Raw genomic sequence first — 22052 nt, 5'->3', positions numbered from 1 at the left:
TAATGATGATAACCAAAGTCACAAAGTCTGCTGGAAAAATCTACTAACATCTTCCGTTGCAGTGACGAAATAGAGAGAAAAATTGTGGAATCTAGAGAAATCATCTTCAATCCTGTTCATCTAAATAACAACTTAAGCTACAACCTCCCAGATAGTCATTCAGCTGTAATCATGTACTGGCGTTCACGTGATGCAGCAAACACGCACTCTCCCAACAATGCAACAAACGAAAGAACAGCTTCAAATACAACTACAACGTTTTCATGCTAATTATGTATAAAGACTGTCTGTGTTGTTCATAGTCTTTTAACCCTCAATGTTTAGTGTTTTTTCTTTTATAATGTCACCTGAAGAAGGCTGTTACAGGCCGAAACTAGTAGTGTTTTTATATTAAAACCTTTTTACTTAAATCTCGGTTCTAGTCATTTAATTCTTCATAAAACTATGTATGTTAACCGAGTCAATGATCATTCTGTCATACATATATATATATATATATATATATATATATGGAAAGTGTTTTTTTTTTGCCTTGGGTATACTATACGTTAAAGACACCAAGCAATTTTTTAAACTTGGTTTTAATCCTTTTTTTTTTCAAGTAAGCAAACAGACAAGTAAGTCAAGTTTGCGCCTGAACAAAGTTCAAGTCAGAGGCAACTCATGGTAAAGGTGGAGTAAGCTCTAATCACTTTGCTTTAGTATCTCCCCTAATGCAAAGCACATATAGGGGAGATATGCGATATGTAATCCCCTTGCAGAGATGTATGAAGCTCAGGGCCGGCGCTACCATTTAGGCAAACTACGCAACCGCCTAGTGCTCAAGCCATGAAGGGGCGCAAAACTTCAAGCTATGCTTTATTCATAGTTTACTAAAATATCAAAATTAAATAGTGATATATGATTTAGGTATCGATTCTTTTTCCTTATCCCTCACACATCACACTATTTTACTATTTAACTCTTGGTTCTTTTTTGTTCCTTACCTAAAGGATTTGAACTTACCCCTATTTAAAATTCAGTTAAGATAAATATTTTAAAATGTTAACATTTTAAAATATTAAATTTCGGTATTTTATAACTTTTCTTTGTAAATGAATTATAACAGAGAATTTTCAAATTAATTAAAAAAGAAAATAAAAAAGCCCTATTAATTTAACCTGAAAGATAATTTTATTTTGTTTAATGTCAATTAGAAACATTTCAGTTTATCAAATAAGGGGCGCACTTGTAAACTTTGCCAAGGACGCAAAATAACCTGGCACCGACAGTGATGAAGCTATGCATAAAAGGAAAGGGTCACTACCCAGACTTTTGTATAGGTGAAGCGGGCTCTAAAAAGAAGACGACCCCGAAAGATCGCCCAACTCAGCGCTGTTCCATTCAGTGACAGTCTCACCTCATCACCGAGAAGAACTTGTCAGCATTGGCTCTACCCAGTGTCAGATTTACCCCACCACCAAGCAGAGCCATAATCTCGGTGGTGGCCCCACTCAGAGACAGGCAAAAACCTACCCCGAAGCAGAGCCTCTCAGAGCCAGGCCTGAACCGATTTCAACCTTTTTTGTTGTCTCGTCAGTGGGAGCCAGACCCACAGATGCCAAGGTTGAAGTAATACAGAGCGTATAAATTTTACCTATACAAGTTGCCACAAGGTCCTTTGATCTTATTAAATAAAAATCTCAAGAGAGAGAAAGATGTAGAAAGCTTTTTACCTTCGGTATACTATGTTAAAGATACCAAGCAATTTTATAAGCTATGTTTTAATCCTTTTTCCCAAGTAAGCAAACAGACAAATAAGTCAAGTTTGCACCTGAACATAGTTCAGGTCTGAGGTAACTCGTGGTAAGGAGAAGTAAGCTCCGATCACTTTCCTTAGTATTACCCCCTAATGCAAAGCACATCCCCTTGCAGAGATGTATGAAACTATGCTTTAAAGGAAAGGGCCACTACCCAGACCGGTTTCGATCTTTATTGAGGTCTCGCCAATGGAAGCCAGACCCAGAGATGCCAAGGTTGAAGTAATGCAGAGCTTATAAATTTTCCTATACAAGTTGCCACAAGGTGTTTTGACCTTATTAAATAAAAATCTCAGGATTTATATATATATATATATATATATATATATATATATATATTTCATAATATAATATATTTGATGAAATGTTTTATTAATATGGTATTTTAATACAATAAAATAAAAGCATTCGTTTAATAGAAACCTTTTATTTATTTATATTTTTTTTTTAAAAAAAAATTTTTTCTTCGAAAAAAAAATGTGTCCTATTTTACCCCGTGTGGTGGCCGGGATAAGAATACGCCACTGCAGCCCATGCATGTCGTAAGAGGCGACTAAAATTGGACGCAGAGTTTCAAGAGTTTCGCTCTCTTAGGTTTCTTCCGGAATTTTTCTCCCAGTGAGGGGGGGAGTAGATTTCGGGGGGTTTGCCCTGAGAGAGAGCATTTTGAGTCTCTGATGAGGGTGTTCTCCGGCATGCCCGTGAGGAGCCTTGTCGGGGCATGCTTTTCCTTGGAATATGAGCGGTTCTAGTGATGGGGGGGGGGGGCGTTACTAAGTGAAACCAACGCTGAGTTGGACGATCTTTCGGCCACTCGTAGGGAGTGGTAGGGGGTGAGGTGTCGTCTTAATTTTTAGAAAGAGCTTTACTTAAAAATCGCCCCACTGTAGCCCATGCATGTCGTACGAGGCGACTAAAATGGGTACCCAGGGACAGTAATGGATGGCAATGCTGTAGCCAATGAAGTTTTAACTGAAGCTCGGCTATTGCTGTTACCCTCCTGCCGTGATAAGAGCTTAGCTCAATAACATCCTTTCCATACTTTTTATTCTACAGATAACGGGGAATATGAAAACCATTCTTGCTTCGCCCATCTAGCCAAAAAAAAAAAAAAGTGCTATTTCTGATATACTATAATATAATACTATTTTTTTCTTGGAAAATTATGTAATGTTAATGATATAATATTTCATTTTATTGCACAATGGTCTAATATTTAAAATATGAGATTTATTTAATAAAATAATATTTATTCAAATAATTTTCTTTTTTAATATCATATCTACACCATTTTTTGTTTATGGTGCCTGTATAGCTCACTGGAAATAACGCTTTGATGCATATTATTCTGGATCAATAAGAAGATAAATTAGATACAAACAATCACTATAATTACAACAATATGTATCATTTGGGCATACAAATGTGACAGTGTGTATGAAAAAAAAAAAAAAAAAAAGGTGCAGATAAAATTCCATTAGTACCTACATGGTTCAGTGCGGAAAGAAAAAAAAAAAAAAAGATGACAGCAGAGGAATAGGAATCACCAGCATTTCACTTCGCCTCAGACTAACCAGGTCAAGGCAATCAGCTAATGTGTGTGTGTGTGTGTGTGTGTGTGTGTGTGTGTGTGTGTGTGTGTGTGTGTGTGTGTGTGTGTGTGTGTGTGTGTGTGTGTGTGTGTGTGTGTGTGTGTGTGCATATATTACATCTCGCTTCCAAATATTGATTAACATTTATATTTCCAAGTTTGTATCAATATTCATATTTACATTTACATTTTTACATCTATATGTACATATTCCGACCTTTATATCCATATTTACATTTTATATATACGTATATTTACACTATAATTCACACAATATCAGTAATTTATGTTACATTACAACGACTGGAAGTTGATCTTATTGGCAAATTTAATTAATTCTATGTAATACTTTTCGATAAGTCTCTGTTTTGACACTGTCCACTTGTCTCCAAAAATAATGACGTGTTGTATTAGGGGCATCCGTATGGAGTCCAGTAGCTGACAGTCGTAAAGTATGTGGTCAACAGTCTGTTGAAGGCGTGGACTACAAATGCATGATGGTGATTCCAGGATATGGAATCTGTGTAAGTAGTGTCTTAGTTTTCCATGTCCGTTAGTATCGTGGTTAAACCTCGAGAAATGGTGGTTCTTTTCAGCCGGAGTCTGTTTCTGATGCTAGTAAAGAACTCTTTTGTTGTTCATCCGTGTTTTGATGTTTTCCATTCTTCTTCCCACAAGTCTAGGCTTCTTCTGCAAGTGTTTTTATAACAGATTTCGAGTACTTTTGATAACTTGTTTCTAGCCTCTTCTTTAGCCAGCTGATTCACTCTCTAGTTTCCTGCTACCCCAACAGAACTTGATTTCCAATCCGGATAGAGTGAGATCCCAAACCAGCTTTCTTGTCTGTTATATTAACGCTATATGGTTGTTCTGCTTTTTTATGTCATGTATAGTGCTTCTACTGTCACTGTAAACTGTTGTTGTCTTTTGATGAGAGACGTTGACTTCTAATTCCCGAAAATATGTAAGTGAATGATATGTGTGTGTGTGTTTGTGTGTGTGTTTCTCAAAATATCTGTCTTTCAGCATATAACAACTCGACCAAACGGATTTTTTTTTTTTTTTTTTTTGCTATGTGGTGCATCTAAAACCTTCTTTAAAATCCTTGACGCCAACCAGAGGAATGCAGTTAGGGTTTATAAATGATCTCTCTCTTACAGACTCACTTCAACCTCTATCTGACAGGTGAAGCGTTTCAACACTGTGTCAATTCCACAAATATTACCATGATCATTGCTCCAGTGAATTGGCAACCATCAGTCCTTCACTTTCTGTTGCACCTGTTAATGCAAGAGCTGCAGCTACCCAGCACCCCTTTACTGTGCAACTACAAACACACCAAACCTGCTTCTATTCATTCTCTTTTATTCTGTCCATCTCTAGAAAACAGCCTTCCTAAAGAAGTATTCCCAAATTGAATGTTGAATATACACTATCTATATCATCCTCCTTATGATCCGTGTTTTCAACCCTCGGCTGAAAGTTTATTGTAATAAATTTTCATTCATTATTATTCGTCTAATTCAGTGGTCGCCAAAGGGGTCGATATGACATTGTTAGGGGTCGATTCGGGCTCAGGGGTCGACAGAAAAATATAAGACATCATTGTATGGGTAATATTTAATTCGATTAACTTGGATTAAATCCATGACAAAAGACATGGAGGTAATGACAACGCAGTTAAGAGTGAATCGTGGGATCAGTACCTCCATCTTACAGGTCCATGAATAGGACCTGTAAGATGGAGTAAGGTCATGAAAATAGTTACTGAGGCCAATCAAGTAGGCCAAAATTATGTATTTACCAATAAACGGATGTTGGTGGTTCCTGCCGGCCGGCGCAGTGGGAGCGAGATTGCAACACGTGCGTGGTTCTTATTTACTCATACTTACAAGTATTCGATCCCAGTCTCATTTTTGCGCATCGACATAGAAGTGAGCGTTAATGTTCTAAAATTCATCAACATACATATTATAATTCAATCGTTATTCATTCACGAACTAAACTTCTCTATGTTGAAGAGTTGAGCAGCGCTGGTAGTAATACCAGTGATATTACTAGTGATAGTAATAGTAGTAGTAATAGTAATATAATATATACTATATTATACATATAATAAACATTGTAACTATAAAATAAACAATCTAAAAACTCACATAAGCGTCTTTTTTTGCTTGTCCTATTATAATTACGTAATAGTAAAATATAGGGGGTCGATAACAAGTCAAGAAACTCTTGAAGGGGTCGACAGGCAAATAACTTTGGCGACCCCTGATTTAATTAGACGAATACACCCTCTGTTCAAAAAAGAAACCGAACTTTTCGAAAATAGAAGACACTAGTTGCGCCACCTGTTGTAGCTTTTTGTTGTCGAAAGCAGCAACCTTCATTAGAGTTCTGTCAACTGTTTATGACATTTGTTTCATTAGAAGCCGAGTTATAGTGACAAGAGTGGCAGTGTGTTTTGAAGAACAGTCGGAAAATGAGTTTCAAATAGAGCTGCGATTGACTTTTGTGTTAAACTTGGTAAAAGATTTACCGAAACCCATCAGATGCTTCAAAAAGCATACGGTGATGAATGCTAATCCCGTACTCAAGTTCACGATTGGTTTAAGCGATTTCAAAGTGGTCGTCAGATTCTTGAGGACGACGAAAATCCGGGCGGTCCAAAAACTGGACTGAGTGAAGTTAACATCCAAAAGGTGCGTGATTTCATCAAAGAAAACCCGAAATCGTCCGTGAGATTGATTGAAGATGAATTGGGGATTCCAAAATCAACTGTGCACAACATTTTGACCGAGTTTGAGCCTTCGTAAATTGAATTTGCGATTTGTTCCCCACAAGTTGACCGACGATCAAAAATGTATCCAAGTGAACACTGCAAGGACCTCATTAAAACTTCCTAAGGACTCAAACTCGCCGTATTCACCTGATTTAGCACCCTGTGACTTCTTTCTCTTCCGCGGACTTCATTTGCCGATGAAAGGAAAGCGATACGACACCATTGAAAACGATCAAGCGGCAGTAACCACGACCCTCAACAACATCCCAAAAACCGATATAAAAAACTAATTTAACGAATTAATTGACCTCTCCAAACTCTGTATCGAAGCTGAGGGAGAGTATATTGATTGCAATAAATGATTTGAATAATTATAATTGGCCTGTGTTTTATTTTCTATCAAAAGTTCAGTTTCTTTTTGGACAGAGAGTGTATAATTCTTAATATAATTCGTATAATAAGACCGAATAACGCTTATCAACTAAATTCATTATACATTAATACGTCATTGATGATTCATTTGTTTCTTCGATGTGCTGCTTCTCAGTAATATTTTTAATTCATGCTTGGATTCTCCTACACAATACACAAAAGTAATATCATGTACACAAAACTGAAGGAAGAGTAATATTCGCTTTGGGAAGCATAAACAAACTGATGCCGATGGGTTCGATTCTCACTGGGGAAGGATGTTCATGAATGTTCATATGTGATCAACGAATATTACCGAGACCACCACCTTGCTGACAGCAGATCTAAAGTAGCTTCGAAATAAATTTAAAAAAAAAAAAATTTCTGTTTATTGGGTTTCTAGAGTAGGGTTCCCGGATTATATAACCTTGAGTCAACTCACGCGGTATTAATAGTGGGCGGTAGATGATGATGGTAGTTGTGGTTAGTTGTAGTTGGCGGATTGAGTGGTGGAGTACCTGCCCTCCCTCGATTTGGACTCCCTGGAGGTGTCACGCAATAATAATAATATAAATAATAATAATAAGATTTAAAAGAGTGGGATTCACATTTCAAAAAAATGGGCTTACTTGTTACGCTTTTGTTAATGATTGAAGGACTTTGCAGGGTAACTCTCAAGATATGTAATACAAGAACATTAGTCAGAACTAGTAGAAAAAAAAATAGTGCATTTATTCTCTCTCTCTCTCTCTCTCTCTCTCTCTCTCTCTCTCTCTCTCTCTCTCTCTCTCTCTCTCTCTCTCTCTCTTTCTTTTAGTTACAAATAATAACAGTAACTCACTAGCAGTTTTAAATAGCACAAAAAGTTGGCACTGCACCAAATTTCCATCCCTAGTTTAACACAGAAATAACGAAAAACGCACTTATTGTTATTCATATGTGCTTAGTTTTCCAAATCATAATGGCTGTTTCTGTTGTATTCTGCGCAAGCGCAAACCTCTTAGGAATATACTGTATTTCTCATTATGTGCGCGCAACATCAGTCATCAAAGTTTATGTTTATGTATCCTAGACAGTTTGTTTATCCATCTTCATTTTAACATATAATTTCGTACCGTTCGAATCATAAAATAATAATAATAATAATGATGGTTGAGTTGACAGAGAGAATGTGTGCTGTAAACATAATCTCTCAATCATCATAACAGAATCAAACTCATATGTCTCATATGTCTAACTTCCATGTTATTATTATTATTATTATTATTATTATTATTATTATTATTATTATTATTATTATTATTATTATTATTATTATTATTATTACTAAAATAGAGGGCGCTTTAGCAGCAAGCAGTCGCAAGCACGCTATTTCGATGCTCCCATATTTTAAGTTGCAAAGTAGATCTTTTCTTGTGAATTAAAATTTAACGTACATCAGTGAACTCCGTTCTTCAAGACGAACATATAGATGTAAAAACTGTAAGTATCTGTTAAGTAATAAGTAAAATATAAGTATTCGAATTTCGAAGTATACGTTGGTCAACTACGCGAGAAGAGAACAAAGGAAGACGCCATTATAGAAAATACAGCAAGATCGTCAAACAAGAAATATGAAGTGCTACAAATGCCAAGAAGACCTAATGGGGGAAGAAAACCACGTAACATATAGGAACTGTCAAAGAAACATGCATTTTTTATATTCAGGATTGTCTGAGACTACTTGGCAGCGAAAATCAAACAAAAATCGTGACGAGTGGAAGTGTCCCCATTGCAGAGACAACAAAGGAACGTCGCCTTCGACCACAGGTGGAAAACAGCCAATGCAGAAAACAACCGCAAGCAGTAAACAGCTATCAACAACAGAGGGAATTAAAAAAAAAAAAAATTAGTTAATATTGCGTAGTTTTGTTTGCCTTGCGTATTTTAGTGCGTCTGTTTGTGTGTTTTTGGTGTGTATAACTTATTATTTGATAAAACACGTTGCAAGAATTATGGCACCTGTACGAAGGAAAATGGCGGCCAGTAATGATGGTTCGCCATCGTTATCAAAGAACAGTAGTATAAAAGAAATGAGTCAGTGTACTAGCTGTGAAATGTACGCTTTACGGAGTGTGGATAGATGATAATAAAGGATTGAATGTGTGTAGAAAATGTAGGGAGAATGAGGAATTTAAGTGTATTTCGGATCGTGAGTGTGATATTTTTGTCAAACTTCAGAATGAAAAAAATAGCGATATGACAAGAAACGGCAAGGTTGTACATCAGAATTATGAGAGTGTGAATGTAGAAAGTGTGAATGATAGTATTAATGGTTTCTCAGAGAATAAAAAAGATGAGATAGATGCATTGAATGAGATCGCGTTGTTGAATGGTGCGATACAAAGGGCAAAACAGCAGCTAGAGTGCATGAACAAAAGTCGACTGAATGAACCAACCAATAATAAAAGGTATGACAGGAAAAATAGGCGTATGAATGTGAACATGAACAAAATGAAGGATAGAGTGCTGTATGGAGACTCGTTACTAAAGGGGTGTTAGTAGAGGATTTGACAAAATCGTACCAACCTGGTGCGACCATAAAGAATGTAACTGAGTCTATTAAAGAGCAAAAGGAAAGGGTGAAAGAAATGATTGTTGTGGCAGGCACGAATGATTTGAAAGGAGATAAAATGGAAATGATAGAAGACCTGAATGAATTGTTTGAGGTAGCAAAAGAAAAGAGTGAGAGAGTTAGAATGATTAGTCTTTTGCCACGGTATGACAGTGAAATGTTTAAAAGGAGGGCCATAATTGCGAATGACTTTATGCGTGGGTTATGTATGACGAGTGGTGTGGAATTTGTGGACGTGTGGATTGAGTTTGATGGGCGAAAGGATCTATATAAGATGGATCGCTTGCATTTGAATGATTATGGTGTAAGAAGACTTGAGAAAATGTTGCTGAATGTAGTGGATGTGCAAATTCAGGGAAACTAGATTCGTTAAGGGGGGGGGTAGATATAAAGTCCTTAGGGAGGCAGTTGAATGTAAGAATGAATATAATATGCTAGAACAAATAAGGACAACAAACCAGAGTGGGATAGTTAATATAAGGCATCAAGGTAGGGTTGGGGCTAATGGGGGTCTTAAATTCATGTACACTAATACTAGGAGTATTAGGAACAAGAAGAAAGAGTTTTTGGCCATGGTTGGCACTTCCAGACCACAGGTTATTGGTATTAGTGAAACATGGCTGACTGTAGATGATATAGCTAGTGGGATTGAATGTGATGGGTATAGTGTGTTCAGGAATGACAGAGAGAATAAAATGGGGGGAGGAGTATTGTTGATGATAGCTGATGAGCTACAGCCAAGGAGAATAGAAGTTGAATTGCAGGATAGAGAAAAGAGCACATTTGAGGCCATTTGGTGTGAGATTGTGGCTAGCAGAACTAAATATACAATTGGGTGTTGCTATAGACCAGGTGACGGAAAAGATAGTGGTGACAATATGCACAAGCAAATAGAAGAAATGAGTGGAAGGAGGGTGATTATTATGGGAGATTTCAACTATGGTCGCATTGATTGGAGTGAGGAGAGGACACACGGGAGGAAGGAATTGGATTTTATGCGGTTATTAAGGGATAACTATCTGCGACAGCATGTAATGGAAAATACTAGGGGTCAGAGAGTGCTAGACCTAGTAATTACATCTGAGGATTTGGCTGTAACAAATATGACCACATTGCTACCAATCGGTGAGAGTGATCATAGGGTCTTGACTTGGGAGGTGGCTAAAGGTGTAGAATTTTCAATTAAGACAGGGTACATGTGGAATTATCGGGCTGGAAAGTATGACAAGCTTAGGAGTTTGATTGGCTCAGTGCCATGGCATGTACAACTGCAAGGACTAGAAGTTGATAGTGCATGAAGCAATGGCTGACTGTATACCTAGAGTCCGAATAATAAATCAAGTAGGGGTTAAATGGATGAATAACACCATTAAGCTTGAGCTGCAAAAAAAGAAACAACTATGGACGGAATTTAAGGAGAAAGGTGACCGGCAGGCACATGAACGGTATAAAGCGCAGGCCAGAAGGGTGATGAGTGTGGTAAGAAAAGCAAAAAAGGATTACGAAAGAACATTGGCCATGCACGCTAAAGAGAATCCTAAACAGTTTTATAGATATGTAGCAAGTAAAAGGAAAAATGTACATGGCAGAATGATTTTAAAGAATGCCGATGGTAGGGAGGTAACTGAATCAGTTGAGATAGCTGAGTTACTGAGTGAGCACTTTGCAAGAATATATCATCCAGGTGGTGACATTGCTGAAACGAATAAACCAGTAGATTATACGGGAATTGTGGTGAATGAAGTGGAGGTGAGTAGTCTATTGCATAACCTCAATGTCAATACATCTGTGGGATTGGATGGTATACCAGCTCGTGTAGTACGCGAAGCAGCTAAAAAATTGTCAGTACCCTTGACCATTTTGTTCAATTTGAGTCTCGGGTCTGGGTTAGTCCCGAGCGGGTGGAAAGAGGGAAAAATAGTTCCACTGCATAAAGGTGGTTCCAAGACTACTGTTGTAAATTATCGACCGATTATCATATCAGGAATCATTGTCAAGGTCTTAGAGAAATTAGTCAAGAAAAGAATACAGGATTGGATAGATGAAAATGGGATATTGTATGGGGGACAACATGGTTTTGTGAAGGGTAGATCATGCCTCAGTAACTTGCTCACGTTTTATAACACAGTGACGGCTGAACTGGATAGGGGTAATGGGTTTACAGTGATACTACTGGACGTTGCCAAGGCCTTTGACAGGATACCTCATGGAACCCTAATCAGTAAACTGGAGCAGATGGGGATAGATATAGGGTTGGTAAGATGGATAGGAGGGTGGTTGAAGGAGAGATACCAGAGAGTGGTTTATTCAGGAGTGGAGTCTAAAAGACGTCTTGTGACTAGTGGAGTGCCGCAGGGCTCTGTTCTTGGACCACTGCTTTTCAATTTGTTCATCAATGATATTGTAAAGGATTTGAGAGGAAGTGTTCACTTGTTTGCTGATGATGCAAAGTTGGGTAGAGCAATTGTGAGTGCACAGGATGTCAAAATTTTACAGGATGATTTGGATAGTTTGGAGGACTGGGCTAGAAAAAATGGATGTCAGTTTAATGTGGCAAAGTGTAAGGTTATGCACTTTGGGGTGAAAATAATAGCAGTAGTATATCGCATAGGTGGAACCGTACTCCAGGAGATTGATGAGGCCAGGGATTTGGGAGTGCTGGTGGATAGGGAGTTGAAGTTTAAGGGGCACATTGCAAAAGTAACTAAAACAGCTTACCAAATCACTTGGCTTATGAAAAATACTTTAACATACAGAGAGAAGCAAGTTGTTGTTCCTCTGTATCGAGCCTTGATAAGACCCCATCTGGACTTCTGTGCCCAGTTATGGGCACCAGGGTTTCTTCGTGATGGGGAGGAAATGGAGGGGGTCTAGAGACGAGTGACCAAGATGATAGCAGGTCTGTGGAATGAACCTTATGAGAATAGGTTGAGGATTTGTGGGTTGCAGGAATTGGACGATAGGCGAAGGAGGGGTGATATGATTGAGACATTCAAATTACTGAAGGGTTTTTATAAGATTGATCCAGAAGATATTTTTGAAAATATGATTGGTGGTGGGAGGACTAGGGGCCATGCATGGAAGCTGGGCAAGAGCGTGGTTGACAAGGGTGTTAGAGCTAGGTTTTTTACTTGGAGAGTGGTGAATGAGTGGAATAAGCTTCCAGAGTCTGTTGTGGGTGCTACGACCGTGAATGAGTTCAAGGCAAAGTATGATAGATACTGTGTGAATGTTGAATATTTATTCCAGACATGATGTTAGGGCCTCCCTCGATGAGTCTGTCGACTCCTTGGAGTTTCCCGGAACAATAATAATAATAATAATAAAAACAACAACGGAAACCCAGGTGAGCCATCTTTAAATGCATTACTTGAACATAGATTATAAAACCTAAAAGACTGTTTAGTCGATTTTGTTGGAGAACTATTTAAAAAACATACCGCACAAATTACAGAAAAATTCAACCAATATGAGGAATTTATTAAATTTAATAATAACTCGATAGAAGGTATGTTACAGACCGTTAGAGAAATTAAAAACTGCGTCAAAGAGCTTAATGAAAGACAGCATAATTTAATTAAAGAGACAACGGACCTTCGGCAAGAACTAAACTCTCTAAAGCAACAGTACGAGCTCTCAAATCAACAGCAGCACAAAAATGACCTCCTCATAAATGGTCTCCCAGAAATAGCTACGGAACATCTAAGAGACACTGTAATACAACTAAGCCAAAAAATCGGCTCTCCCACTGAATCAAGAGACATCCAGTCAGTGCATCGGTTACCACAAAAAAGGAAAAGAGAAAATAATACCCGTCCTTCTCCCGTCGTAGTGCGACTCACCAACAGCTTAACAAAAACTACACTTATAAAAGCTAGCAGGATTAAAAATCCAGTAGTAAAGGATCTGAAAGGAGACGACGACAACACCCCAATATACTTGTCTGAATACCTTACTCCACACTATCAGAAAATATTCTACCAAGCAAGGAAAGTAAAAACAGAAAACAATTACCAGTTTATATGGATAAGAGACAGCAAAATATTCCTTAGAAAGACACAAGAACGCAAAACCAATCGAAATAAAATCCGTAGATGACCTCAACAGGCTGTCACATTGAAAGGAATATTGACAACTCGTAAAGAAGGACCAGCACCCCAACCAACATGAATGCACACCATCAAGCAGACGTAATCACCCCGGAACATGATAATTGCCACATTCTGAAATCAATATCAGAATGGAAACAACTGACAATCCCCAAAAAAGGACTATCTATTCTCCACATCAACATCAGAAGCATTCAAAAATACTGGCTGACCCTGCAAGCTTATCTGAAGGAAGATATAGACGAAATAGACATTTTAATACTGACTGAAGTATCTACGACAAACGAAGAGGCATCCTCCTACCAACTGCCACACTTCCAACAACACAAACACTGCAGACAAACAAAACCAGGCGGTGGTATAATAATATTTACCAAACATAAACTAGAAGTAACAGAAATAAACTATAAATTAGAATACGCAGAAAACATATGCATCGAAATTAAAAACATCAAACAAGAAAACTCCCTGATATTAAACGCAATATACAGACCACCCAACTTAAGCACCACAAAATTCCTAAACAGATGGCTTTCAGCCACGAAAATAGGCAACTCAAAATACTTAATAATAATAGGAGACATTAATATAAACATTAGGAACATAAATAACAACACAGAACAATACCTAGACCTATTATCGGCATATAACATAACCCCATCCATACAGTCGTATACACGAGAAGAGATAGTCGGAAACACAACAACCTCAACCTGCATTGATCATATAAATATAAGGGCCCTTCCAAACAGCCACACAGCAGCCGTCATAACATGCGAACTAGCAGACCATTATTTCACAGCATTGCAGTTACACACTGAACCAGAACCCATAAAAATCACTGAGACTACAAAACAGTATCATAGCATTGTAAACGAAGCAATAGTGAACGATGAAATCAGAAAAACAGACTGGATGCAGATAGCATCTTTAGACTCTGCTGAAGCTGTATATAATAATCTTAAACTTGCATTTAACAAAATATATAACAAAGCATTAACAAAAATAAAAATAAGCCCCCAAACGAAACAAAATCCATTGATAACAGACAACATACTAACAGACATACAAAGAAAAGATGCCCTATGGAAACAACTTAAGAAGTCGCCGAACAATATCGCCTTAAAAGCTGAATACAAAAGAAAACGGAATCTCCTAACAACCCAGATTAGAACGGCAAAAAGAAACTATTACAGCAACAAATCAACAACAGCGCAGAATGATATAAAGGAAACCTGGCACCTGATTAATGAAATGCTGGACAATATACACAGAACCACTGCCTCAGAAACAATAAAACACAGCTTTGCCTGCGACCCCAAATCCCTCAAACAGTTGGCAAACAACTTTAATCAGCACTTCGTGAACTCTGTCCAAAAGCTACAAGAAACAACCTTTCCTCACACAAACGAACATCCTCCACTAGGTCCACGAGCAACCCAGTGGATGTGGTTCCCCACAGTAACAAAAGAAGAACTATTACTGGCAGTTCAACAAATTAATCCTAACAAAGGACCGGGGATAGACGGAATCAGACCAAAAGACATCAAGAAACACTCAACCGACCTACTTCCAGATATACAAAAACTGTTAAATAAAATCTTCGAAACGGGACACATACCTGAAACACTGAAGACTGCATTAATCACACCCATACACAAACAGGGAAAAAGAAACATAATAAGTAATTACAGACCTATCGCCACGCTGCCTGTAATCAACCAAATCATGGAGCGCATTGTACATCAGAAACTCTCCACATACGTTGAAAAATTTCAAATCATACCCAAAACACAATATGGCTTTCAAAAAAATAAAGGAAAAGGCTTTCAAAAAAATAAAGGAACAGTAACACTCCTGGAAGATTTCACAGATCTAATAAACGTTGCATTGGATAAAAACAGAATAACATTAGTGGTATTCATTGACCTAACAAAAGCATTTGACACACTAACACATAAAACCTTGTTAACGAAACTTACCCAATTCGGAATTGGAGGTCGTCTACTCCAGTGGTTTAATGCATACACGAAAAACAGAAAGCACATCACACGTATAGGATCAGCACACAGCAAAGAGGTACATGTAACTTGTGGAGTACCGCAAGGAGCTGTCCTATCTCCCATTCTGTTTAACATATACACACACGATATAAGCGAACGCCCCTTAAAAAGTAAAATCTTCCAGCATGCAGACGACACTGCCATAGTATCCATTCACAACAATGCAAATATCGCTTACAAAAATATGCAACACGACATCAATCAAATCACTAACTGGTTAACCGAAAACGGCATATATATAAACCCTGGAAAAACAAAGCTAATGATATTCAAAAACCCCCAAACCCTGCCCATAGAAACTAAATATCTCACTATCAAACATTCATCCTCCTATACACAAAGTGCAGAACCTAAAATCACAACCATCACACAGGTGAAAACAACATGCTATCTTGGACTTCACTTCGATGCTGATCAAAGTTGGAATAGCCATACAAACTACCTACATACCAAGCTTAGGATAATAGCAAGCAAACTATACAGATTAAAAGACATCGCCCCAACGCACATAAAAATACTAATCTATAAAGCATTATGTGAAAACATTTTAAGATATGCAATCACATCATACGCATTCTGCGCAGACTACAGACTTAACAGGCTACAATGGTTGCAAGATAAAATGATAAAACTGATATTCTGGGAACAACCCACTCTTATGCAGGAAGCACGGACAAAACACAAAATATTTAAGGTGAAACACTTACGCCACTACACAGTCATGTTAAAACACTACTACAGCCCAACATATAGAGTAACCAGAACAACATATCAAATAACAAGACCACAGTCAACAAACTACATAACATATAAGTACAACAATCATCACGGCAAAGCCACCCGAAACTTCTACGTACCTGACATGATAAACAAACTGCCGTTCGACAACAGAAACCTAGGGACATACAGAGAGCTGAAACAGGCACTATATAAATATTATAGCGAGAATGAAAATTAGAGCGATTCCTGTTTCTCTCTCCCTCACCACACATGCACACACACACAAACCTATGACAACCCCCCCTTCTCAAAAACTATCACTACAAGAACACAAAGAAACAAACACACCATGTCTAAATCCAACCCTATTTGCACAAAAAAAAAGAAAAAAAAAGTTAAACTGTAAAAGCAGTCAAAGTCTTTCCAACACGTACCAACAAACAGTAAAATCAACACCTGGCTTGTGACCAGTATAGGAACACAACCATGAAACCACCACCCTCTGTCATCTATTATCTTCCTCAGATAAGCTCTGATAAGCTTCGAGGAAGAAAATTACTAACTTGCAAGTATCTGTTATTCACAATTGTAATGTGTTATAAATATTATATATATATAATTACTACAGCAACTATGTATGCAATTCATCTGAGACATAAAAAAAAAATTCTCTATAATCCTTATTGTAAATACTGTAAATATTATTATTGTATGTAACTTATACTGAGACATAATAAAATGTTTAAAAAAAATTTTTAAAAAAATTATATATAATAATAATATTATAATAATATAATAATATAAAATAAAATTATTATTATAATATATATAACCCAAACAAATATGCAACATGACATAAATCTGATCATAGACTGGCTCACGAAAAACTCCATACACCTAAACTCAGAAAAGACAAAATTAATGATATTCAGAAATCCACTGACTCGACCAGTTGATAACATATATATAACCATCCAACATCCACTTTCCAACATACAAAACACACAGAACAGCAAAACCACTACAATCACTCAGGTTGAAACAATACGATACCTCGGAGTTTACTTCGATGCAGATATCAACTGGAATAGCCACATAAACCATCTACACAACAAACTCTGAACAATAAGTGGCAAACTTTACAGGTTAAAAGACATAGTTCCCATACGCCTAAAACACTAATATACAAAGCACTATGCCAAAATATACTAAGATACGCTATAACAACGTATGCTTTCTGTGCACCCTACAAATTAAATAGATTAATGTCGCTACAATACAAAATGACAAAACTGATCTTTTGGGAACAAAGAGAAAATCACGACCTTATAAACATCGCAATATCAGAACAAAAAATACTGACAGCAAAACATTTATGTCACTATGCAGCTTTGCTAAAACATCATTTCGATGCCAACTACAGGACAGTCAGAAATACTTACCGTATAACAAGATCTCAGACTACTAATTATATCACATATAAATACAATAATCACTACGGGAAGGCCACGCGAAACTTCTACATCCCAGACATGATAAACAAATTACCTTTTGAATACAGAAACCTTACAAATTACAATAGCCTGAAAAGAGCTCTAAGGACATACTATGAACAAGAAACACGCACCCAAAATACCATACAAATTTAATGAAACACAATATATTCGCTCAGGCTTCCAGTTCAGCGATGCATCAAAGCATTCCTAGTTATTGTGAGTGCATTCGTGTGTGTATGTGTTAGTGCGCGCGCGCGCGCGAATTTCTCAATCACAGATTTCGCAGCTTCCCAACACAGCAAAAAAAAAAAAAAAAAAAAAAATTCATAATAACCAACTGGTGTCATCTTAGATTAGCTTACATATAAGCTTCGAGGATGAAGGCAAAGAAATTAGTCCTCATCCAAGATGTATCATATGTAACCAAATGCATGTAATGTACGTATCAAATGAAAACCAATGTATGAAACGTAAGTATTATATGTAAAACAATGTACATAATGTAAGTAACACATGTAAACAAATGTAAGTAATGTATCATATGTAATCAAATGTATGTAATGTATATAATAATTGTAACAAATGTATGCAATGTAATAAAAAAAATTCTTTTAAATGTAAATCATGAATTTACACTATATGTTTGTGAGAATTAGGAAATATAATATTTAGATTGCATATGTGTAAATACTGTTGTATAATCACACCTTTTGAAACTTGAAAAAAAAAAATAGTAAACCACAACATGTAATATAATACTACTTATGTAACTCTGAACAATATAATTGTAAATTATTATTATTATGATTGTTATTTAAAAAAAAAAAACTGTTATCAGCATTACTATTTAAATCTCATTACATGTAGCACAAAGTGCTGAACATTGTAAAATAATATACTGAATAGATGATCATTGTACATATGTAAATATTTGAAAGAACAAAAAAAAAAAAAAATAAATAAATAAATTATTATGTATATTCTATATTCAAAAATTTTGTACAATCTTTATTGTAAATATTAGAAGAACATGTGTTATAAATACATAATATAAAGGCAAAAAAGTATTTTTAAAAATTTAAATTGAAATCCAATGTAGAAAATACAGCAGTTTATGCTGAATTCTCTAAAATTATAAGTTGCAATGTCACTCAACATGTTTATTGTATGTGTAAATATTTTAGCAGATCAATAAAAATATTTTATCATATAAAAAAAAAATTATTATTATTATTATTATTATTATTATTATTATTATTCAGAAAAAAGAAAGTACTAGATCTGTTGGTGAACGTACTAGAACGTTAAAAATTTATAACATTTAGTTCATATTATTGCGATCTTATTCTTAAATTTCTTTTTATTTAGGCTAGTTATAACACTTCATTTCATTTTTCACAAGTAGGGAAGTTATCAAGTTTTTAGTAGTGTAATTCACATGAATGTTAGTGGTGGTCACATTGAAAGAATATTTTCGATCATCGTGACGATATATAATATGAAATAAAATCATTAAAAAAAAAGAAGAAGAAGAAGAAGAAGTGTAACTATTTCATTTGTAGAAGATAAAAATATCGATTACTTTAGCAACTTTTAGCTAAAACATTAATAACAAATTACTAATATTTCATAGTATTTTTTCAGTAAAATAAAGTAAAATAAAAGTAATAAAACCAAAATAAAAATATAGAAAATAATTGTAATGTTGTATAAATTAACATACATTTAAATAAAAGGAAGTATTATAACATATTTCATTTTTATTACGAGTGGCCATTACATGTAAAGCACTAATGAGAAATGAATTTTCAAAAAAAAAAAAAAAAAAAAAAGCACCTACAAAACATGCTTTTTTTTTCATACCGGATATCCCTATAATTAGTAAAAATGACAACTGGAAAACATTATATTAGCTTCCGTATTTTTACAAAGCAAATGTTTACTTACGTATTTGTACTCTGAAAGAAACAAACAGTAGCTGTTTGCATAATATGCTAGAAGGCTGTAAAATGATTCTTACCCAAGTATATAACACGTGACTCAAATAATTGTTGATACATGATTCGACATTTTTTTCTTTTGTGAGGCATGCGCACTCATCCCATTCTATTTTTATTTGTTTATGAATTTATATCTTTATTATGGTTATTATTATTATTATTATTATTATTATTAGAAAAAGGTTCTTCCACTACGGTGACCTCTATAAAGGACATGTGGTCACTGTAACAAAGGATAGTGATTTATTTTAAGGTCTTGTCCTTCGCATTTATTTTTGTAACTAATTTTTGTCCGTTATTTTTTATTTTGCCATTTAATAGTCCACACGCTGGTTGACTTCTTAGCATTCAGTCTGTCTATAATTGCCGTATAAACGTCAGCCAGGGCATGACGTCACAACTGCCTTTATTTTTCTTTTTTTTTTTTCCCGTACCATCTACTTGCGGTAATAATGAGTCAGCTACTAGTCATATGCTTTAAATAAACTTAAAAATGCCTGTTCAATGATTGGGATTTGAAGCGCATTTTGGCTGTGACAATTAGGCGTTGGTTGAATTGATTTCTATATTCCAAAACAATCGCATTAAAAACAAAATGTGTTTTTTAACAAAGATTACAGAAAGCAATTTCCTGTCATTCTTCTATTTTATGCTTACGTGCCACACACCGTACCATAGGCCTTCAAAACTAGATCCGACGAATACGATGGCTAATCCTTATTCTTGTAGTCTGCTATGTCTGTTTTGTGGGATAAAAAACAAGACCTTCCTTTAAAATAAACCTTGTCATGGCTAACTCACCTTCAATTGAAACGTACAGGTTCCTCATGTCCTAAACGGGATTCGAACCCAGATCTTTGCGACCAAAGGGCATGGTTGAAACCAACGAAGATAGACTTTTTCCTTTCATTAAAAGGTAATTTTTAACATCTATCTTGTAAACGAGACTAAAGAATCTATAGCACACATTAGCGCCATCTACTGAGTGTAGGTGAGAGTTAAAAATTAAGAAATCTACTGAAAATTTCCTTGAAGAGTTGAGGTTGTTGGGGAACACTTCATGAGGAAGATTGTTCTAGATGGTAGAGGTAGACGTAATAAACAAGGAAGGGGAGAAATAAGTTAATCTGTGTTTGCAGTTGAAAAGGAATGAATGTCTGTTGCTGGTGGTGTCTTTTCATGCCAACAGAAAGTAGAGGAATGATGAGTGACAATTCAGTGAAGCAGTTCGCATGCTTGGAATGGTGTACATTTATAAAAATTCTTGGTGCTGTCTCCAGAGGAAAGCACTTAAGCTGATAGATGATCCTTCCCTCGCTGACTTCGTAGAAAAGACAACCGAGGGGAAAGGTTGCGTATGTGATTCTACCAAGTCAGCGAGGGAAGGATCATCTATCAGCTTAAGTGCTTTCCTCTGGAGACAGCACCAAGAATTTTTATAAATGTACACCATTCCAAGCATGCGAACAGTCTTTTTAAGAATGTGAAGATTTGAGATTACGGAATTTGTAGCATAAAAGTGAAAGCAACGCCTTGAATGGATGAGAATGCCTAATTGTTAGATGATAAGGACACTGTTGGTGTGATACGTTTATGGTAGAAGAAAGAGACTGGAAGTAAATCTCAATCCAAAGAGGGACAGAAAATAGGGAAGGTGAGCTGAGAACCCTTTCGTGCGAAAGAGTTTTGCTTCAATGCTACCAAAACTCAGACTGAGTTTTGGTAGCATTGAAGGTGGCCACATCCTGGTTCCATTGTGGTGAGATCAGTGTTTAAAGCTGATTTCAGACGAGGATTGGGATGACTGAGCACTGCAAAACATTCGATGCTCAAACATCCCAGATGATGCCATTAACGGATAGCGATGTCAAATGTGAGATATGCTCATCCAATTTTTGTATCGCAAATGGCGGTGGTATTGAGCAGCAGTTTTTTATATCAATCCTTATAACATGAACCGTCCCAAGATCTGTTACACGACAGGGCCATGTCTAGGCATTGCCCATTTATAAACATCTAAAGATGATCAATACTTCATTGTGTAAATTGATAAACTACATTTTTTGGAAAAGAAATATTTTGGATAAAGAGAAACACTTGCATTCCTGTCACTTATGGGTTTAATTTTTTTTCAATAAAGAAATGCATTCAAATACTTTTAAATGAATACTAACTCTTTCATAACTCACTAACTCATAGTGAGTTATGAAACCCAAAAATGGGAGGCCAAGGCCCTATGTGGAGCTGTAGTGCCAAAGAAGAAGATACACGTATCAGAATAGGAAAAAATACGGTAATAAAAAATAACTTATTTTTAAATTTTGCTCTTACTCTATATAGATATATTTATTGTCGAATTGGAAACAAAAACTCTTTTCAAGTATGAAATTCGACTGCAGTTAAACTCGTCAGCACCTTTTATTCATGAATTGATTGCACAGCTGAATGTGCAGCTGTAAAAAATAAT

The 22052-nt window shown here is 36.0% G+C and overlaps 1 protein-coding gene across 1 annotated transcript in view; it reads right to left on the bottom strand.

Moving 5' to 3' along the window:
- Nucleotides 1–19594, bottom strand: part of LOC150093316 (uncharacterized) — a 35107-nt gene extending 15513 nt beyond the window's left edge. The window contains exon 1 of the mRNA XM_090413757.1: nucleotides 19533–19594. The gene's annotated coding sequence lies outside the window, so the exon portion shown is untranslated. The remainder of the gene's footprint in view (nucleotides 1–19532) is intronic.
- Between the last annotated feature and the right edge of the window lie 2458 nt (nucleotides 19595–22052).

Source organism: Typopeltis vanoorti, chromosome 24 (genome assembly GCF_054136105.1).
Source record: "Typopeltis vanoorti isolate ZY-2024b chromosome 24, IOZ_Tvanoo_1.0, whole genome shotgun sequence".
NCBI classification, from domain to species: domain Eukaryota; kingdom Metazoa; phylum Arthropoda; class Arachnida; order Uropygi; family Thelyphonidae; genus Typopeltis; species Typopeltis vanoorti.
Note: the sequence above shows the minus strand (reverse complement) of the source record. Positions and strands in the feature narration are given on the sequence as shown.